We start from the raw sequence: 19744 nt of genomic DNA on the forward strand, positions 1-19744 counted from the left end.
CCTCAAATCCCTACTCACTGCCCCTCCCCCCCAATTACTTGTGGCTGCTTGTGCTGTCTGTCCTGGGGGAGCAGGCAGGGAAGGGTTCATCTGCCTGTCCGGCCACTGCTACCACTGCTGCTCTCTGGGCCAGGTTCAGTCTAGAAAAGATCGGCTCAGTCTGCAGAAAATCATCCTGGTCCCACCTTCACCCCCATCTCCTCCTCCAAGGGTAGAGACCAGGCAGGTAGGCAGTTTAACTGTCTTGGCCTGCTTCCCTGGGACAGACTATGCAGGCTTCCACAAGTAAGTAGGGGTAGGGGCAGCCTGGGGGTGTGGGGAGCAGGGGTAACCTCAGGAGACAGGGAGCAGAGAGGAAGCCTGAAATGGGAGGCAGGGGGACTCTTACCTTTCAATCCTCCAGGCCCCTGCTGGCCCGAATGTGTGAGTGCTCAAAACTCAAGCTACCACTAACACCCATCAATATTTGTGCAGTTCACAGTGGAAGGTATAATAAGGCCCTTACTTTGGAAGGATCTAAAGTAAGAACATAGGAAATTACATACAAGGTGTGATTAGTGATCACTCTCTATCCCAGAATCATGTTTCTGGTAAGAACAAGAGGTTGAACAACCCCTGCAGCAGTTGTAATGGGATAGTTTTCTAACAGAGAAAATGCCTTTCATTTTAAGCCCAATGTATGGACATTAATAACCATTACTGTAATCTACAGTGACTCTTACTTAGCACTGGCCAAAACAAATTCAGCCAATAAAATCTGTTTGAGCTACAGATTGGGGCGGGGAGGGGAGGTTGTGGGGGACTAGACTAGTTTTTCAAACACTCCATTACTCCATAGAAACCAAATAACACCCTGAAATCTAGAGTTTAATTTCCCTTCCAAAGCAATTTTTCCCCTAGAAGGAGATATTAATCTTTGTTTATTCTTTCTTATGACAATAGTAGACAGTCTAGTTAGCTATATAATTGTCTAATTGATTTTTAAATCTTTTTAAGTTCTTGGCTACCAAGATTTAAAAAAAAAAAAGAATAGGCCATGTCTTAATTTTTCATTAACAATTCCTAAAACAATCCAGTAGTATTTGTACTCATTGCTACCTCTGGTATGTCCTTCATAAGAAAGGTTAAAAGAATAACTTATACCTGTTTCTTGAAATATGACTGTTGTTGCTGAATTTATCTATTTAGTCATCACACAGTAAACATTATAGATTGCTGTCCAGACATCCTATGCTACACTTAGAAAATGTGACTTTACAGATGTATAAACAACATGTCAACTTTCCTGACACTTATGTATCTAACAGAACTTTGATAATTTTTGTTTCTGTATTTTTTACAGAAGTCCCTAAAACTCTAATCTCATTTTAACAAAGATTTTTCCCTATCATTCATTTCCTGCATACAAGATGTTCATTTTATGTTAGTTCTCTTACCCATACAGTAGCAGCTATGGTGACACTCATTATTTTTCTTCATCAGTTATGAACTTTACATTCTGCCAGAAAAATGAACTTCAATTTTGCTACATACAAGAAGTTTAACACTAATTAAACTTCAAAATACCCCATCTACATATAATTGCATGAGCCTTTCTACATCTCCAGAAGCCTGTATTGGGCTCATTTACATAACATCTAAGTTACATTAAGAAAATACATACCATCAGCAAAAAATAAGCTGTAATGAGAACAATTTCTTTCCTTCTTTTAAAGAGAGCTCAAGTTATTTTTTTCTTTGTGATCAATCTGCTTAGATTTTTATTGTTAAGATACCATTAAAATGTAAACTACATGTTAGGAAGGGTATTGTAGAAAGAGAACTGTATCTGATATAACTTGCACCGTTTAAGTATTTCATTTTCTAAAAGGTAGTAAATAAAAATATATACATAGAAAGCATGTGAAGATATTAAAGTGAACACCACTGGGGGGTAGGAGGTGGGGAAGCTTTTAAAGCTCAGATGCTGATAACTTTCCTCATGTTAAGTAGTACCTTACTCTAGTTATATGTTTATTAGCAAGTGATCATGCGGTTGTTTCAAAAGGAAGTTAACTCAGGAATTTGTAAAATGAAATGTGGAATATGCTTCTGCAATTTACAGTATGGAGTCACCTTCTGATCATTTGAATACTTTTATTTTCTGTTTACTAGGTTAATTTGATTTTTTTTCTGATAACTTCTTTAAAATGTGTGGACTAACCTATGTGAAACTACATATTATAACTTGAAAGATACATCGGGCCACTTTCTGTGCAAGTTAACTGGTTGCACTTCAACTATGTAGGGACAAGAATAAAAACCCAAACCATAATATTGCCAATAGGAATACTCAGACATTTATCATGACATGAAAAGAATATGAAGGTAAAATGCAGGTTATATGTCTTATATATAGCCACTGGGCATGTCTACACAAGGGTTAACAGCACAGTAGCCTACTAATACTGCATAGTAGTGTGTCATAGCACGAACATTGCTAACATGCTACTGCACAATATTTTTAGGCTATTGAGCAGTAGCATCCCTTGAAAGGCATTCACCAGTGCTACTACATGGTAACTCCACATTTATTTAGTAGTTAATTGTACAAGTACTAAATTAAATGTGCAGTAACCACTGCACATTTATGAATGTGTAGACATGCCCACTGGCACTTATACAGTACATGTAAACAGTCTTGTATGTGTTTAGATCACATATTTTCTCACACATAATACATTTATTACCTACCTAAGCTTAAAGATTGTATAGCACTTGATTTGTGCTTGGACAATAATTATATGCACATAAATTACACTACAGTATGCAAAGGTGCATGTGCAGTTGTATATATCTAGCCCTGAAAACCCTGTTTAGCATACTGAGAATACAGAGAAGTGAAGTCAGAAATAATTATCCATTCTAGAAAGCTTTATTTAAGTGAATTAAGAATACTTAGTTCTTATAAATGACTGTGGCTTCCTAGGTATCAATATGTATTTCCTGTGGTATCTAATACCTTCTGTTTCTATTAAAATTTCCTCAGACATTTCTTTTCATATGAATGTCAGCTCTTGTCCAGTGCAGAATTGTTTTGATTGTTATGTATTGCTTCATTCCAGGAAACTTTCTTTTTTCACTGTGGCAAGACAAGTGAATCATCTTGACTATCAGAGAGTAAAAATCAAAATGTTTCTGATTTATACATCTGTACCAGCAAGGAATAGAAATGACTGGGCCTTAAGCCAAACCCACTCACTCTATCAAGAACGGACTTAGAATTGGATGTTCATTTCTATATTTCAAAGGCTCCAAGGGAGGTATCCATCAGAAACACCGAGATGATCAAGATTGGAGAGGATGCTGAGATCACCTCTCCAAATGAATGAGTGTTACTTTTGTAGTTCCTTCTTATGAAAGGATTCATGGGCTTACAAGGGGCTTTTCCTCAGCAACAGAGCTTTATGACTTTAGCCCTACATAATCACCTGAAATTTTAAGGTGAAAACTGGAGTTACCAGTTTCATCTGTTGTACCAGCCAAATGCACAAAGGAGGTAGCCTTTGGCACAAGTCTAGAATGGAGTGCAAGCTGAGGGATCCTTGCTGAGACATGTTAACTGCCATTACCAACAAATTAACCTTGGTAACCTGAATCTCAAGCCAGTGTATTAACCACAAGGGCAGACTTTTTCTGACTGACTTACTTTTAGAACCATCAAGAAGGTACTAGTGGGCGTATCTACACATGCAAATTTAAGGCACATTAGCCATTTTTAAGGCCCATTAAGGACATGGGTCTACATGTGCACCCTTAATGTGTCTTAAAAGTGGCAATTTTAGGCTATTCACGTGTAAATTTGATACCTGTAAAAGCAGGTATCAAATTTAGGTGCAAATAATTAAAGTGCCTTAATGCATGTGTAGATGTGCTAAGGTGCATTAATGCTGCGTATGTCGACTGACTTGGGACTAAATTTAGTCCCAAGTGGATCCACACACCATGTTAATGTGCCCAAATGTGCACATGTAGATGTACACCTAAATCACCTTAATTCACATTAGGCAAATGCACATTAAGTTTAGGCACACATAAGAGCATGCGTAGACATGCCCAGTTTCTTCATTCCTCTCCTCCTTTTCCAAAGAGAATTCTTATCCACTATTCATGCAAATCCTGTTGCTTCCACATCTTCCATAGTTTGGCATATAAAACAAAGAGGCAAGAATTCTTGGGAGTGATAGCTTGTATCAGACCTACTGCATGGTTTGGCTAGAAATAGAAAAGCTTTTGGGTATCGCAGTATCCTTCCTCACTTGCCTATGTCTATCCCAACCATGAAGTTGATCCAATAAAAGATATCACCTACAAGAATTCTTGCTTTCTGCATATTCCCTGGACCATCATGCAACATTCCCACCTCAACACCTATAAAGCCTGATTTTTTAAGATATGATCAACCAGTTAATCACCCAGCCACACATTCAAGCAATTAATGGCATGATAAAACAAGAAATAAACCACAAAGTTATTCCACAAAAAATGTTGAACAAATTTGTGGCTTGTTCTTATCAGGCCATTAGTGGAACATGTAGCCACCCCTGTGGTTGAGAGCCCCATCAGCTGACAGGGCTCCCAGCCACAGAGGTTCAACGCACACTGCCACAGCTGTGACACCCATCAGCTGCAAGACCCACAACCAGAGCAGCAACACACACATTGCCACAGTTGCATGCCTCATCAGCTGATGGGGCCTGCAGCCACAGCAATGTGTGGGAAGCTGCTGTCTGTGTGTCTCATCCACTGTGGGGCTAGCAGCTGGGGGAACTTGCTGCTTACTAGTCTCGGGTCTCCTTGCACCAGCAATTAGGCATGGACAGATCTGATGCTCTATCCTACAGTCACGCCTCCTGCCATGGATATGCCACTAAAATATAAATATATATAGTAGTGTTTCATTTTAATCATGGGAAAATGTGGATTTTGGATTACTTTTTAATCTAAAAATTGGGGATTTTTTTTTTTTTAATCAGAGAAAACCAGGCTCCCCATTCATCAGATCCTATCACAACTTTACCTGAACGTCTAGAGGGGCCCTCTAAGAAACACATTTCTTTATATCATAGATATGGCTACAAGTGGGTGCAATAATGGAATGGTAGTGCTGCTTCTCCCTCAGGTTTGGGTCTTTTGATTTTTGGGTGCACTGTTCTTTGTTAAGGCTAAAATTCACTTGTGACTGCACTGTCAAACCACCAGATCAGGGATTAGCTATGAACCACAACACCTCTCCTCTTTGCCCTTCACTCAGGGTGAGGATTATGTACTTGGAGCAATTCATTCTTTTTTTAGAACAATTTCATCCCACTGTACATTTAATTTCCCCTAGCTACACTGGCCAGCGAGTAGAGAGGTGATGTTAAAAACAAAGTAGGGTAACCACTCAACATATTGTCACCTTTTTTTTATTAGGTATTGTGCCTAGGTAGTAGCTGGTTATTTACAAGCTGAAAGCATTACACAGCCAGTATATGTCAACTAATAATCCATCTTTACTGATCTTTGTTAAGGTGGACATTCATATTTTTCTATTGCATATGTATTATCCTTATCTCTCTCCTTTTTTGTAATTTTTTTTACTAGATTAAAATGCTTTGTTGCTACCTAAGTTTTCCTTTGTCACAACAGATGCTCACTTGCTGTATCTTGTAAGCCCTTCTTATGCTAAGATGTTAGAAAGTTATCAGTGCGCATGTCTACATGAGATGCTACATCACTGTAGTGACAAGCTGCAGCGATGTAGCTTGTCACTATGGCAACATAAAATTGGCGGGCACAAACTGTGATGACAATGCTACATCACTGTAACAGTAAGGTACGTCACCGTAGCTCTCACTATGGTGACATAGCATTTTAAAAAAACTGTGTGCTGGGACAGTACTGGTGGGTACTGCGCAGTCACTTAGTACTTGCTAAGGCAAGTACTAAATGACTGTGCAGTACCAAATGCACAATCAGGGCACATGTAGATGTGCCCAGTTGTTAGAAAGCTATCATCTACTAAATACCCATTAGATCACAATAGGTTCTATTAGGTTTGAATCTGCCTTTACTCCCCAAATGTGGAACGAGGATTTCTTCCCCTCCTTGCTGCCTGGATGCATTGGGAAATAGCAGATAAGCATCCCTGAAGTGTCTGTACATATATTTTTTTTATTCCAAGTTGAGCAGAGCTAGTAGGAAGGCCTTTAAAGGAAGAAGGCTTATCTAAACCTGGTATCTAATGACTTCTATCACACTGAAGTTGCAAACAGATGTTCCTTTCATGCTGCCATAAATTTTTTTATGGCAGTATGAGATATTCACACCCTTTGTTGTGCCACAAATGCCTAAAATTATGGCTGCAACAAAAGATGGTATTAATTTGTGCTGGTATTTTGTGGTGGCTGTATGTTTGGTTTAAGAACAGCCTGGTCTCCAGCAGCCCTGGGCTGTATCTCCTAGGGCCTTAGAGACCTGAACCCGCATGTCCCAGGAATTCATCTGAAAGTGAGTGGCTCTAATTTCCCATTTTTACAAAGATGTGCCCTAACTTAAAATTGAGGTGCACCTCTGTATATCAGATCCAGGCCTCTAAGGGTGGCTGTGATACTCCTAGGGGCACCTCAACTCCTGTCCCCATGATGGCTCCTTGGAGTACCCACCCTTCTTCTTCACCTGCCATTCCTTGAAATAATGAATCTTAGTGTGAAAGGGAGACTTCCCCCAGGATCCTAGAGTGAGCTCAGTCCAGCTTGCCCTTGACATACTCAGTCATGGCCCTCCTGGCCCTATTAGTCCCTCAGGGCACCAGTTGCCTTATGGGCTATTTCTGGCCTAAGTCCACCTCTTTAGCTACACCCAAGCCTTTCAGATACTACTCTAGATCCTTCTACCAGCTTGTACAAGCCTCAGTCTTCTTGGCTCCGTCCCACTTACTCCTCTTACTGTAGGCTGCCAACCTAGGCCTACTTCCTCTGGTCCAGCTTCTGAGTCTCAGCCTCTTGTCTCTCTTATCCCTTGGACTGTCTCATTCAGGCTCAGCTCTTGGCTCTCTTGGCTTGAGCATGCCCCTATTTCACCCTTGGGGGGCAGGCTCTTCCCTTCTTGGCTTTGGCCCACCCTAGATAGGGCTCAGAATGGAGGCCACCTCCCAGGAACTCCTGTGAGCCATCCAGGCATCACAACATACACTACAAGCAGGCAGTTCCTCAAGAAACCTGCAGACCTCTCTGGGTCATTATACCACTGCAAAAGCCCTTCCTCATATGCTAGTTCTCAGGCCCTGGGAGTACTTGGTCTGGCTTGCAGCTTCTGCCCCTTACCAGCTCAGGCTGGTAAGAACTCTCCCCACTATGGAGTTTAGAGCAACCCTGGGCTCCTGTTGCAGGAACTCAGGCTTATATCTCCTGAGCCCATCCCTCCCAGATCAGATGCTCTCCCAACCAGCCACAGGCATGTCCTCCCAGCTTGATGAGAAACATACTGCACTTAGGCTGCAGTTGCTCCCTTGCTAACTTCCCTTGCTCCCTATTCAGCTGTCTGGAGCCCTTTCTGCTGTAGTCTCTCAAAATAACAGGAACCCCTGGCTCCCTGTTACACTCTGCAAATAGAGAAATGAGGCAGGCACTCCCAGACCTTCACCCAATTCAGATTCCCTGGTTATGCTTCTGCAGCCAGAGAAACCTGAGGTTCCCCCATGTTCAGAGGCAAGCCCCAAGTGTTGACCCACATGATGGGGTCTCTGTAGCCCCTGTTGCCCCTGAGGGACAAAGGGCAATGTCTTTTTCACCCAGGGAAGTAGATCAGCCATGCTGAGACAGATCTTGGCTCTGGCGATGTGCTTTATTTGGCAACATCTGCCAAACATCTGCCTAACATGCTATTAAGCTGCATCTTAATATAAAATAAAATGCATCTCATTGGAGGACATTTTCCCCTTACAAATTGTGAACTACATATATCCCAACACGTAGGAAAGAGAAGCGCTAAATCTTCTTTCTCCTTTTGAAAGAATACTGAAGGTTTTTAGGATAAAACTTTTAACCCCAAATTTGCTTTATCCAGACCATCTTTAACTTTAAAGAAACAATTACAGGATAGTGACAAATGTTAAAAAATATATATGCAAATACAACTGCATAAACAATGTAAACGCAATTGTCAAAATACGTGTATAAACTCAAATCCCCAATGTAAAGAGTACATATTTTGTAAAATATCTCATGCATATGAATTACCATAATCATTCTAGACTTTAGGTATTTTCAGTGAGTATCCTCATTAAGGCGAAATAGAAAACAAAATACAGTCTGCAGAGGCCTTTTATAACCTCACTCTAGGGTTTTATTTTCCCCCTCCTTCAACAAAATGCATTTTTATCTTGGTCTAGAAAATAAGTCAAAATACAACTCTTTTTCAGTTCATATGATGTACTATCATCCTCTTGACTTCTGCATCTCTAAATGGCTCTATTTTTTTAATAAATACTTTTATTCCGCCACCATGCTCTCTCTTTTTCCTGGTCTGCCCCCTCACCGCAGCCATTTTTTGCTGCCCTCAGCAGTCTCTTTTGCATCCTGGACCTGGAATACTCCAAGACTGTGTACATTTTTTTTCAAGGGAAACTCTCAATCCCCAAATTGGGACAGAGAGCTTACCTTTGTCAGACAGGGCCCTGCATTAAAGAGAGACCACACCTGTCTTTTGTCAAGAGAATCACTTTATTGAAAAGCTGAATGTAAGTTTAACTAGCATTCAGATCACACCTAGGATTGTGGGTGTAGGTTGGACCCCTGGAGCTCTGAGTTCTTGTTTAGATATTCTAACAGCTCAGGTCCATGATTTCCCATTTCCACAAGGTTTGCAGTCTATATACAGTCATTAATGGCCTGTATCTGTCTATAACCTGATTGGGTATATGATAATTAAAGGGGTTGATCATGAAACCCCCTCCCTACGTAAACGAAGAATTTATGATAAATACTTAACAACTGTTTAAGTGAGATAGCCTCAGAAGTTATCACTTACTGTTTTGCTCTTAACAGTAAATACTGTTCCTTATGGTAATGGATTTCAATTTCTTTGTTTGTGTGACTATAGCCAAACACCTAAAGCAGTACTTTCTTGTTTATATTAGCAAAAGCACGGAATCAGGTCCTGAAGGCCTGTTTCTCTACAAGATTATTCAAAGTTCACTCCAAAATTTATATAATGGTGCTTGTATATAAGATGGAGGAACTTATGCCAAGGCCTCTGGTGTGTTCCTTATGTTCTCTATCCTGTACCAAATGGCTGAGGGGTATGTGATCTGCCTGGCCAATTTCCTGCTGGACCAGGCCAAGATCCTGAAGAGCTGAAGAAACCAGCTGGCAAAGACCAGCTCTCAAAATGCCTTAGGACTCTTCTGTTTTCTGGTTGAGGCATGTTTCATTTGAGATTGGTTGCAACAAAATGTGGAACAGTTTGTGTCATGCTGTTCTATCAATGGGGCTCCCTAAGGTGGAAGATGGACACTGAGTCCTAAGTGTGTTATTTAATTTAGGGCCTTGCAGGGAATGCTGTTTCATTCTTTGATGATTTGGATTTTTTATTTTTTTTTTAGTGACAAGTGTTTCATGTTTGGCTCCTGAGTGGGGGTACAGGGGTGGTGGGCAGGGGTATAAGTTGTAGCCATGTTGGTCTAAGGACATAGATAGGGTTCTTTGGGTAAATCTGATATCTTTTATTAGACCAACTCAAATAGTTGGAAAAACTTGCACGCTTTCAGGTATAAATCTGACCCCAGCAGTCTTTCCTGTCCAATTGCAGGAGGTGCTGGGTCCAATGACCTGTAAGGTCCCTTCCAGCCCCTAAAAGCTATGAAACTATGCAATTCCTTTCATCAAGCTGAGGAAGCATCTGCAGTTGATCTGTGCTCTTCAGACACTTTTGCACTTTCACCTTTTGTTTTTGATTTTTTTAAGTAATAAAGGGTTTATAAGTAAAAAAAAAAAGTCTCTCTCTTCTCTCTCTCTCCTTCCCCATACACACCATCCATAAACACACACACCAATATTCCAGATTCAGACATCCGATATTAGAGGTTACCAATGTGTCCTCTTGTAAAACAATGGTTCCTCAGCATCAAGGCTTATGAGAAAGAGAGAACAAAAAAGCATTCACTCCTATAACCTCATTCTCTTGCTCTCTTGAGACCCTTTAATCTAATTTAATATACCTACACACCACCTCTTCAGTCTTCCAATTAACCATTCATTGCATAATTATCTTTTCCAGCTGAGCATCCTACTCCCAAGGAATAATTTTGTTCTGATTATTGTTTCCTTAACTGTGTTATCCGTATCATTTTGTAGAAGATTGCCAGTAGTTTGAGTAAGCTTTCAAATAATTCAGCAGATTTATAATATACATTTGGTGGCTTGGACTTCTCTCCTACCTCTCAAATGAGCACACTATTATCTTTATGCCACTTCCCAATTATAAGGATGGCTTTCATTCCAGTCACTTCAATTTTGGCTGCTTCACTGTGGAAATCAGGCTTTATTGGAATGAGTGCTACTGATGCTGTTAATCAGCATATTATAGAACCATGGTGGATTATAACCCCTCCGCAACATAAATCTTTCTTGGTCTGACTGCACAGCTCCTAAGTGAAATACATGGCTTATTATTTTGACAGTTTGCCAAGCACTGGTTATTTGTTTTGGTGTTTTACACACTTTCAGCAGTTTGTCAAGTGGCCCAGTTTGTTCACTTGGATCCCTTCTGTTCTATTGACAGCACACACTGAATAATAAGTTTATTTTTATATAATAAGCTCTTGCACCAAGCCAAGCCTCGCAGTATGATTGAGCCAGACATAGTTCTAATAACATTGGACTAGCTAGTTATAGTATACTTATTAAAATATAACATTTTTATTAAACTGTAGTTCTATATTGGGGAGAGTAAATACAAAACAAAACAAAACAAAAAAACCCAAAAAAGAAAGAAAAACAAAACAGATTACATCCTCTGAGCCTGATTTTCAGGTGTACTGAGACCATTTCATTTCACTCACAGATGTACAGATGTATTAACATTGATAAGCCAGCCCTTGAGAATGCCTTTTTGAAAGGACAGAGCTGGCATAAGGTCCCTGGCAATTCTTTAAGTGTGTTGCACAGAAGCTAAACTCCCCTTCTCAGAGTCTACATAAAGTAGAGTGTAATTCAGAAGACACCTGTTATATGAAGGCGTTTTGACTTACATGAGGGACCAGAGAGATACAGCCAAATGGTACTGGAATTTCAGGAAATTGGAATTTTTCCTATATTTAGAATCCACATTTTTACATGGTATCTAAATCAGTCAAATAAATACCTTGGTCCTTCAGTCCTTGTTTTTAAGATGGAAAGACATAATGGCTAAGGACAGAAATTATACATAAACTGGTATAAGTGATTGGAAATTGGTTCAACCCTGTAAGGCAACAGAAGTTCAGTGCATGTAAATTGCTTTCAAAATAGCCAAAACTGGTTTAAGATAAACCTGGATAGATATAGGTAGGGGTAGAAGTTACACATAAACCAGTTTAAGTGATCAGAAACTGTTTTAAACCTGTAACAGAATAGAAGTCCAGTGCACATAAACCCATTTCAAAATGGCTGCAACCGATTTATGATAAGTCTACATTCAATCAGTTTAACTGATTTGGGTCAAACTGGTTTATGAAACTTCTGTCCCAGACCCCTTCCTGGTTCAAGTTAATTGAAGTCCTCCAGCATCTCAGTATTTTGAAGCCCTGGGCTGGGCTGCCTACCCCTCTGCTCACTAGATGGAGCAATTGGAACAAAGCAGTTTTACAAAATATAGAATGAGGCCCCTCCAATATAACTAGAGTATTTGAGTCAGGGTGGGAAACAATCTTCCAAAATTCTTGTCAGATTTCATTTTACATTTATCCTTTGTCATACAGGATACTTAATTCTCCCTTTCTCCTCAAATTGAGAAATGTCTTTAGGTTATTGTGCCTTTAAAGAGAATGAAAGTTTCATAGTAAAATTGGATTTATTAAGATAAAAAGTTGCAAAATGTAAATAAAAATAAATTGCAGTTTAGACATGATGACTGGTATCCTTTCATCTGTGAGAGATGGTGGAAATTGCAGCTTATGGCATCGTTGGTTTGCAGCATCCCATGTGACTGAATAGGCCAATATGAGGTTTGCATGATCTGTGACAGTGGTTGCAAGTGCATGTGTCATGATTGGGTGGTTCAGGAGCTGCTTACCTCCTGCAGACTCTTTTCTCTTCAAGCTGTTGGAGCCCATTCCTATCATGGACTTTAATGCCCTGATGAAGGTGGTGACACCACTTGTTCTAATTGCTTGACAAAGTTTCTCATTGGTCAGGATCAATTCAAAATGCTCTATAGCTCACTTGCATGTATCTTTGTAGTGAAGCTTGGGACATCCTGTTGTTCTTATTCCCTCCGATAGTTCCCCATATAGCATGTCCTTGGTTATACGTCCATCTACCAATCTGCTCAGATGGACTAGCCAGTGCAATCATCTCTGTTTGAGTAGGGCCTTCACACTTGGTAGGGCCTTCACACTTTGCCCTTTGAAGAACCTCTACATTGGTAACTTTATCTTGCCGTTTGATGTTGAGTATGAGGCATAAACAGTGCAGGTGGAAGCTGTTTAACTTTTTCTCTTGATGTGCATAAGTTGTTCATGTTTCCCTACCATACCAGGGTGTGCTGAGTACACAAGCTCTGTATACTAGCATTTTGGCCTTGATGGTAAACTTTGACTTGTTCCATGCTCTTTTAGTTAGTCTGCTGAAAGTGGTGACAGCCTTTCCAATGCAAACGTTAAGTTCTTCACCCAGTGAGAGGTTGGTGGTCACTATGGAGCCTAGGTAGCTGAACTTTTGGATTATTTATAGCTGGTTCTCATTAAGGATGATTGATGTATGATTGATGTATCTTGTGGAACTCCCTGTCTAGTACAATTGTTTTATTTATGCTAATGGTGAGAGCAAATGCCTGGCAAGTTCTTGAAAGGCAATCCATGAGTTGTTGTAGGTCTTTATTGTGGGCTATAAGGGCAGCATCATCAGTGAATAGAAGCTCCCTGCTAAACACCTTTCTAACTTTAGTCTTTGCATTAATTTGTGACAGGTTGAAGAGTTTCCCATCCAATCTTGTGCAAAAGTACACTCCACCTTCCATATCTTTAAACACATAGTTCAGGAGTACTGAGAAGAAAATGCCAAAGTGTAGGGCAAGAAGGCATCTTTGCTTCACTCTGCTTTTCATCTCAAAGCTGTCCAAAATTCATCCATCAGACAGAACCATTGCTTTCATGTTGTGGAAGGAATGTATAAGATATAATAGGATTTGTGGGCATCCTATCTTTTCCAGGACTGCAAATAGACCTGCTCTGCTGATGGTGTCAAACGCTTTGGTTAGATCCACAAAGGAGATGTACAATGGTTTGTTTTGCTCTCTGCACTTCTTTTTGAAGTTGCCACAGGGAAAATATCATTCCTATGGTTGATTTTCCAGCCCTGAATCTGCACTAAGGTTCAGAGTAGACAACTTGCCAGCTGTTGTAGGCTAACCAAGATGACCCTTGCAAAAGCATTTCCTGCTGTACTTAGTAGCAAGATACCTCTGTAACTGCTGCAGTTGCCCTTATCTACTTTATTTTTATACAGAGTGACAATGTTTGCATCACGCATATCTTGTGGTACCTCACCCTCTTTCCAGCATTTGAGTAGCAGCTGATGAAGACATGGTAGTAAGCTTTCTTTCTTGCACTTGAACATTTCTGCTGAGATGCCATCTTTTCCAGGAGGCTTGCCACCTGATAATGTATCAATGGCCTTGCTTAGCTCTTCTACAGTGAGCTCCATATCTAACTCTGTCATGACCTGTAGAGTTGGTATTTGGTCCATTGATTCGCTGGTGATTTGTCTTTCTTGTGAGTACAGTATAACTCTAAGTAGTATTCAACCCAACAAGACATCTGCTTGCTTCTATCTATAATGGCTTCACCACTGTGTGACTTGAGAGGCAACACTGTTGACAGTAGGGCCTAGAGCTTTCTTGAGACCACTGTACATGACTTTTAGGTTTCCTGTGTCTGAGGCTGTCTGTATCTCATTACAAATCTTAGTCCAGTACTGATTTGCCCAGCATCTGGTTGCTCTCTGGACCTTGTTTATTGCCTGTTGAAGTCTTGTTTTGGTGCTCTCAGTTGGCTTGTTGTTGTGTTCCAGATAGGCTGTGTTCTTGATGTTGATGAGAGGTAATACTTCTTCTGCATTTTCCTCAAACCAGTCCATACTGGATGGTCTCTTCTCCCCAAATGTAGCTTTAGCTGTTTCATGGATTGCAGTTCTTAAACCTTCCCAAATTTCCTATGTCTTCTTTGACAATGATTTCCCAAACATACTGAGTTCAAAAGCCTTCAGAAACTTTTTGGCACTGGTAAAATTATATTTATATTATATTGCATTATTTAGTAATATAAACAAGAGATCTCCTAAGTTCTAATTACTCTTACTGCCCATTCTTTTCAACTGTATATAAGCTGATATGGTAGTGAACCACTATGGCCACTCTTATGATTTATGGTAACCTGCTATTATTTCAATAGGTGGAGCAATCAGTCTTTTATCTTCTCCTTATGCTGCTTCATGCATATACTGATTTCTGTAATTTTATTTCTTGTTTAAGATGTGACTATTGTGATTAGGACTACAGTGTTGTAGTCATGATTCTCCAGGAAATATATCAGAAGCATTAATTCTTTGTGATACCTCTTTTTGGACCAACTGTATAATTGGAGAGATGTTAAACAAGCTTTGACTCCTTTTTTAGGTCTGGGTACTTTGTGCCCCAAAACTCATTAGGATTACACAGTTTTGGCTGTATTCCTATTTCTTTTAAAATCAGGATATATATTTTCTTATTGTCCTAATAATATGGTGTAGACCTCAGGGATATTTTCTGGTAGTTAGTTCTTTAAGTCCAAATTGTTTTATATATTTATGAAATGCATATGATTTTGTCCTCTTGTGAAACAATCTTTGAGTCTTGCCAAACCTGTCAGACTAAAACTTAGAGGATTTTGCAGTATAGTATGAGTCTGTGCATGAGCTGAAAACAGATTTTTCAGTTATGAATGTTTTAATAGTGACGTCACTAGTCTTGCTGAGTTTATGTATTGAAATTCATAATATTCTAAAAGCATTCTTCTGTTATAAAAATGTACACCAGAGCTTCATCTAACAATGACACATTTTTTCTCTTCATTTTCATATGGTACAGATAATATTCATCTCTATAAACACTGTAAAAGAACAGTATTTGCTGGAGTTCATCTGAGATTTCTTTTATTCTGTACCTCACGCTCATATTTTCATACTAACTGATGTTTTTGAAAATAAAAGCTGAAAGCTCTGAATCTGAGTCACTGTTGTATAGGCTGGTTGCAAAAATAAAAGCCTTATCCTAAAATGAATAGGGAGAAGGAGAACTACTGACATCACAGAGAATTATAGATATCACTCAGAAGAGAACATGGTATTCTGTAACTATACTGGATAGGTCTGAGATAGGTTGATTGCTCACTAATAAAAGACATGCAAAGTCCCTGCACCTTCCAATTCATTCTGCAATATAACAATACCCATTCCTTTAAAATGTACAGACTTTTTCTGATGCTTCCTAACATACCATTATTATCATCTTGGAGCTCTTCAAATACAGCAAGTAATACTTTGTTTTGGGTCTTTTCAGTGTTGTGTATATAAAAGCTAAAGCTTGAATGAGGCCTATTCCTTTTCTTAGTTCCATTACTGTAAATCCAGACTCTGGTTGAAATGGTAGTTTAAATTGCAGCAAGTCAGTCAGTTTATTTCTTCATGGCAGCTTAATAACCAGCTTTGCTATGTGTGCATAGCAAAAGAGTTTTTGCTGAATTCTTATAAGATATTGGGTATTATGGATTGGACTTTCAAAGTTGTCTACAATAACTGGAATCCCAGGTTCCACTTATTTCTAACAAAAATAGGATTCTTCATTTCCTTGGATAACTTTGAACAGTTCATCCCATGTGTATTTATTTCACTTTGATCGGATTATCCATCTATATACCTATTTCACAGTGAACAGTTGCCTCTGTGTTTTTTGAGTTGGGCAACATTCCCTATCACAGTGACTTCTCAGAAAAGTTGTTCTCCTTGGCAATATGTATTAGTGGTACTTCCACTATGTTTTCATCAAAATTGTACTTAGAAAATTATTCATAGCTTCCAAGTTTCCTTTCTTTTGGTAACTATTCTATAAAATCACCAGTGGCTAGTTCTTTGACATTCTATACTGTGACATTCTAAATAGAATTTAGTGTATTTTAATTTACCAGGTACTCAGTCATATCTCTCAAAATTGATGACCAGCCTTCAGCAATTTCTCCCCCGGATCAACTGATATGGGAATGGGGCATTTCCATACAGAGATATATTATTAAAAATCACAGAGACCTCATTAATTCCTTGATTGCTCATGCAAGAAAGACTGCTACCCCAAATTTCATTTATAAGAAGTGAGATGCATACTGTTATATGTAATCACTGTGCCTGCAAACTGTATGCCTACTTTGTGCATGAAAGTACTGCAACTGAGCTTGAATATCTGGAGTTTTCTACTAGCATATTATCTGCATATGCTAATATACACATTATGTACCTGACTGCAGTCATTTCATGTATAAATTAAGAGTGCATCCTGCATGCACATTTTTTGTGCAAAGACCTTGCCTTCTGTCCTTTGGAAAATCAGGCTCATTGTGTCTCACTTGACTTCTAAGCAACATAATTTCTCTGATTTTTTGCCTTTGTGTCTTTCATGTTTTCCAAAATGCCAAGCACATAAAACAAACTCATCAATTTGCTTTGTGTTCAACTTCTTCACCAATAGCATTGCAGGATTATCTAGAAGAATTATTGATATTTAAAGTTCAAGTTCTTTTTTTATGTTTCTGCTATCAGCCAACATTCCTAAAGGGAAACATCTCTTTAAAAAGCAGAAATACACACACACACACACACACACACACACACACACCCACACACACACACACACACCCACACACACACACACACACCCACACACACACACACACACCCACCCACACACACACGTATATTCGTACCCATCTTGGCAGTCATCCAATATATTCCACCAACTTCTGGTGCTCTAAGGAGGAAGCTATAACTTCCTGGAATTACCTTTATTAAATTGTTGAAATCACAGAAGAGATGTATAGGGTCTCCACTGGTTTCATGAAATGTAATGTATTATAATGTAAAAATGGGAAGATTTTCAATTTTGTAGAAACAGAAACCTAATTAAAGCCAGCTTGATCATGTTCTGTGACAAATTAGCATGTGGAAGCTCTTGTGAGAGCACTAGTAGTCAAACTAACATGAAAAAGGGTGGGAAAGCGGGCAATAGCAATGCCCCAAAGACTTAAGCTAGTTTATGTCAGTTGAGCAGTGTTACTTTTGATCTAGCTCTGCCAATTCCCACCAGTCCTCAAATAAGGTGTTGCCAGAGTAATTGTCTGACACCCACTAGTCTCCTTCCTCCACGGTACTGAAATATTTTGTGACCAGAATGTTAGTTGAAGGTTATTTATCTGATCCAATTTGACTTTTTTAACGTAAGTAATGCCCCTTACAGCAACAAAACTGTGGCATAAGCAAGTGGCTAGGGATCTCATTCAGTGCTGGCCAATTTACTAACTCTGTCAAACATATGTTCCAAAATTACCTTTGGGGAAAATCACCACTGCATATTTAAATATTTATGAGTGCCAGAGTTGCGTTCTCCATTTGGTCATTTGCTCCTTGGATGATGAAAGCCTGGAAACAACAGTGTGAGCATTTGCTTGTTTTAATGTTTTAGTTCTTCCCTTGAAATAGCTGCCTCTGCATAAGAGAAAATGAAGATTCTGCAGCCACCCTTGTGGTGAATGTTTACTTCAATACCAATCATTTTCTTCTTTGGGGACATTTTTTGTGTACATAGCAATTTTGCAAATGGAGATAGAAAAAGGTTGTTCAGATTTTTTTTTAAAGGAGTTTACAGCAATTCAATTGACAACTACAGGAAGCAGATGGCTAAGAAATTTGCTTATATTTTAATACAAAATTTTTTATTATTAAGAAATGGCTCTGAGTCACCTAATATGCAATTAATTGGACGGGGGCATTAACTTAACATTTTAGGGAGTCGTCAGACCATTTTGTTTGTAGACTTTCAGTTTGAAACCTGCTCAGGTTGGTAACAAATGGAACTTGTTTCTATTTGATAGCTGGTTTGTGACCACTCTGAAATGAGTTGGTGGTTTCAGCCCAGTTTTTTAATAGACAGGTGTCCACATCAGAAGAAGTCCAACAACAGTCAGATTGGCAGACTCAGCAGAAGAGCTGACTTAACAAGGAAGCTGTACAAGAGAGCAGTTTGCCAGGTCAGTATTGTGACATTTTGCTGGTACAAAGTGGCATTATTTGCTGTACCGTTGCTTAATATGTACCTTTTCACAGGAGAGTTAAGAATTCATTCTCTAAGGCTGTCAGTCTGATATTTCCCACAATCAGTAAATCCAGTGTCAGAAAAATGTCTTTGTGCCGCTTGTTCAGTAACTGGATGTTGTTTGCATAATAAGGCAAGAGAGAGAGTGGAGGAAAAAAAATCTACTAAGATTCATTTGAAAGCCCTAGGTTTTTGTCAAAAGAAAAACATTTATAATAGAACTGATAAAATTCCTTTTAAGATGTATGTTGTTTTTGCCTAAGGTGCCCAAGACAAACACAGTGAAGAATCTCTAACCTGGATTTGGCTATAAATGGGGAAGCATCTTGTTGTCAGTCACTGATAAACTCTGTACTGTATTTAAAAATACCAGTCTGAAATTCACAGATTTATTGCATCAAGGTCCAAAAAGAATTGAAAGTTTGTAGTAATTACTGGAGCATAAGCAACTGCTGCAAAACCTGGCTTCTGGAGTTAGTCATAAAAATGGGAGCCCCATACATAGCAAGAACACAGCAGAAATCTTAGGTGTAGACATTTTGTTGCAGATTGGAAAGGAGAATTTTGCCCTTAAGCTACATATGTATGAACATACACAAATACAAAATGGCTAATTGGAACAGACTGCAGATCATTTATTCAGCTGCAAACACTGTCTCTATACCTGGAGACCATTTACAAGGATTTATATTAATCTGAATGCAAACCAGTGCTGGACTGAATAGGCACTGCCAGTGCTCATGGAAATAAAGCAATGGTGCACACAAAGAAAAACCTGCTTCCAAGTCAGCTGTTGTACCGTGTCAGGCTGAATTTTTACATGACACTCTAAAGCGATACATAATACCGAAAGATACTGGCTGTGTACTAACATTTCCATGTTTTGCAAAATCTAGGCCAGATACAAACTTTCAAAAAGCCTGAGGCCAAATCAATCAAAGTTATTGTTTTCTATAAGTGGCATAGTTTAGCTTGATAGTGAACCAGTTTGCCTCTGGTGGGAGAGGGGGCGGGGATTTTAGACTGCGTTCCACCATTTTTAAACCAGTCAACGTGTGCCGAACTTCTGTTCTGTTGTAAGTATAGACGGGTTTTGTGTGCTGAACTTCTGTTGCAGGAATACACTGGT

Source organism: Gavialis gangeticus, unplaced genomic scaffold (assembly GCF_001723915.1).
Source record: "Gavialis gangeticus isolate Ggan-Ray unplaced genomic scaffold, GavGan_comp1, whole genome shotgun sequence".
In the NCBI taxonomy this organism is placed as follows: Eukaryota; Metazoa; Chordata; order Crocodylia; family Gavialidae; genus Gavialis; species Gavialis gangeticus.